Source organism: Cherax quadricarinatus, chromosome 36, assembly GCF_038502225.1.
Source record: "Cherax quadricarinatus isolate ZL_2023a chromosome 36, ASM3850222v1, whole genome shotgun sequence".
Lineage (NCBI taxonomy): Eukaryota > Metazoa > Arthropoda > Malacostraca > Decapoda > Parastacidae > Cherax > Cherax quadricarinatus.
This window is the reverse complement of record NC_091327.1, coordinates 27,870,895-27,874,715: the sequence shown is the minus strand read 5'-3', so window position 1 is coordinate 27,874,715 and position 3,821 is coordinate 27,870,895. Positions and strand designations below refer to the sequence as shown.

Below are 3,821 nucleotides of genomic sequence, written 5' to 3'. Positions count from 1 at the left end.
CCTTATGAATTTCGTCCCACAGCAGCTGGATGTATTCCCTATCAAGATTTGGGGGCCTATAAATCACACCCAAAATTAATTTGTCACGACCCTCGAGAAACTGTAGTCAAACAAATTCTATGTCCAATGCTTCTAATCTTATATCTTGCCTAAGACAACAATTTAAATTATCTTTGATATACATCGACACTCCACCACCCTTCCTGTTGCCCCTATCAGTGTGGAATACTTTATAGGCTTGTATGTGGCATTCAGAAGGCATTTCTCTATCTTTCAGGTTGAACCAGGTCTCCCTTATAGCAATAATATCTATATAACCTGAACATGCAAGTAATCTTATCTCATCTATCTTATTTCTAAGACACCTACTATTAGTATAGCACACCTTAAGGGAGCTAATCACTCTCTGCCCTCTACTGTGTCTCTTTGTTTGTTAATCAAATGCTTTGCCTTACTAGCACACGTTATTTTGAATATTGTCTATTAAATATATTCCTGAGGTTTCCTGATAATATCTGCTGTTTTCATCCCTTGTACTGCAACTCGACTGTTTCCCACACACACCCATACCTATATAATCTATCATTATAAAGTCCTAGTAAGCAATGGCCCCCCTCAATTGAGTTGGTTAATGCAACCACTCTGGCCCATGAGAGATGAACCCTATCCCTTGCATACATATCACGTTTGCCATAAAATTTGTCTCAGTTATCAGTGAATGAAACTGCAAATTCCTTGCAGTATCTGTCTAGGAAGCAATTTACACCAATTGCCCTAGACATACATTCATTGCCCACAAGTGGCCCGCGAGGTCACCGGACCTAACTGTTTGTGACTTCTTTCTTAGGGGATACGTGAAGAGCACAGTTTACGTACCACCATTACCTGCAACCCTGGAGGAGCTGAAAATTCCGATCACTGAAGCAGTTCGCATGATAACACCAGATATGCTGCAGAGCCTCTGGACCGAACTGGACCATCGCATCTATGTTTTCTGAGGAACCAGAGGGGCGCACATTGAGTGCCTTTAATGCTACCCTATACCACATGAAACTGAATGAAATCCTGCATCTGAAGCTACTAACTGTGAAGGATTATTACAGTAAAGTTACATGTTATATCTGTTTGAAATCAGGGAGTGTTTTTGTGGGCACCCTGTATATATATATATATATATATATATATATATATATATATATATATATATATATATATATATATATATATATATATATATATATATATATATATATATATATATATATATATATATATATATATACATATATATATATATATATATATATATATATATATATATATATATATATATATATATATATATATATATATATATATATATATATATATATATATATATATATATATATATATATATATATATAAGAAAATACATTACATTAATATCTGCGGTAACAGATCTGTATGCAAACATATGCTACAAAGGTGTTACGCAACTTCTTTAAACCAATGAATGTATCATATATATGTGAGACAGCCATATGTTATAGGTGTGTGAAATTACATGTAAGAAAACAAATGTTTAGCAGACACGTGAGTCATCGATGTCTCACAGGCAGAGGTAACAGGTTATATACGGTGTCTTATAATGTTGTAAGGAATAGAAATCTTTTTGGGCAAGATGATGAAAAGTTAGGGAAAATTAATGTCCAGGAGTAGTTAACAAGTATACAAGGACTGGAAGTAGTTAACAAACACAAGAAGGACTGGAAGTAGCAAGAACAAGACGAACTGGAAGTGGTTAGCAAGAACAAGAAGAACTCGGTGTAGTTAGTAAGAGGAAAAGTAACTGGAAATATTTTCCAAAAGAGGGACAGACAGTAATAATCAAATTGTTATGTATTAAACACATGAGTAAGTACCAAAAAATCTGCCGATCCATTTAAATTATTTAAGATTATGAGATTACATAATGATGTGTACATACAGAATTATCGCATTCAGAAATCTGATGATATATTCCAGGAGCTGTTCGTGATTTTTATATCCTTCAGTGTTTGATATTTACTGTTCCTCATTAAATCATTTCTATGCATGACGTGTATATATTTTTTTCCTATCGAGTACTAGACAAAGCTTTCCATATATTCTCTATACTTGGCCAGACGTTATGTGAGAACTCTGTGTAGAGCATTGTCAAGTTATGACTTGATAAGCACTTCGCAGAGCGAAATATTCTCCCAATAAAAACCTGTTCTGAAGTGTATCTTTGTCTTCATACTTGTCTGCAATGCTCAGTTCTTCCAATATATGCTCACGGTTTGATCAAGGCTTAAAAAAATCCAAGCAATTCTTTTTTCTTCTATAGATTTTTCGGGACGTGATACTAGGTTGATTTCAGCAAACACAAAATGTATCAACGTTGTTAAAAGCTTCTCGCATTGTTTTCCTGCAAAATAAATCAGCATGGATGATACTCTAAAGTTATTAGAAACCCTGATGACTAGTGTATTCTCTTCAGTCCATGTCAATGAAATTATTTCCTAAATGTTTCTTTTACCGTTATACATGTACTTTATTAATTCACAAGGCTTGGCAGAAAAAACATGGCTGGATAAAACAATAATGGAACATTTTCAATACACTCAAGAGTTTTAACAAGTTCATTTCCAACACATTAAAAACTTCATTTCCAACACCTTAAAAACTTCATTTCCAACACTAAAAAGTTCATCTCTAGTACTTGTGAAATATTTATATCCAACACCCTTACAGCTTCTCCAAAAATACCTTTGAAAGTAATTGACTCCAGTCGAATAGTACAAGAGAGATGACTGGTGAAGAATCATCTAAGAGTTATTTCATAGAAGTAAATGTTACTGAGAATCTAACAGAACATACAAAGATTATAAGACTCATTATATCGCATTTCCTTTCATCTGATTTCATGTTACATTTTTAGTGTATAAATTATACTTAGTGATGTATAGGATGTATACATAGCAACCCATCACATTCTTACAATCTACCTCATAGACACTTTGAAACCACATTAGGTCAAGCATCATTGTGTCTTGGTTTCATAAGTTATATATTTTTATATTTAGGATCTACTGGAAAAACAGTATAGTGAAAATTATATTATGTCTGTCTTATTCATATTTACACTGGTGTCACCTGGAGATTTTACACTATTTCTTATTTTATGATATGAATGCAAGTAATTTTCCTATGTAAAAATAGCATTTTTTGCTTTATCTATTTACAAGTCACACTAGATATGAATTTTGCCCTTTAATTAAAATATTAAAATTAATATGATTTAATATTAATATTAACATTATTTAATTATAATACGTTCAAGTTCAGATAAATAGTTAATGAGAAACTAGGCAGTTTTAGAAGACTCCTTTAGTTATTTGTGCACTACCCATTTGAAATATTTTTAAAAATAATGTAAAACATCTCGTTTTATTTCAAATTTGTTGAAAATTATAAGATACACAATATCTATACATTATATTGTCATCATCTAATACACATAATACACAGATTAAATGCATACTACAACAATCACGTAGTGATATAAACAGTCAATGCAGCTCAAATTCTGGACAAACTATCACGTTTGGATAAAAAGTACTAAGTTACTCTTCCATTTTCCATCAAATATTTTCGATTCGCTCAATTTTATGTGATATTTACATATAATTATTTGATAATATTAATATGTTTGCTTGGAAGTCATGGCACATCTAAAAGTGGCAGAGTTAAAGACACTGTTGTGTAAAGACATTTGCAATGCTGTAATTCAAAGTAATGGTCAACATTTGCTGTTC

The 3,821-nt window shown here is 32.0% G+C and overlaps 1 protein-coding gene across 1 annotated transcript in view; it reads right to left on the bottom strand.

The window, feature by feature from the left end:
• Nucleotides 1-1,465: 1,465 nt before the first annotated feature.
• LOC128691397 (uncharacterized) overlaps nt 1,466-3,821 on the bottom strand; it is a 216,061-nt gene continuing 213,705 nt past the window's right edge. Inside the window, exon 14 of the mRNA XM_070091599.1 lies at nt 1,466-3,821. This exon is cut by the window's right edge and continues 522 nt beyond it. The gene's annotated coding sequence lies outside the window, so the exon portion shown is untranslated.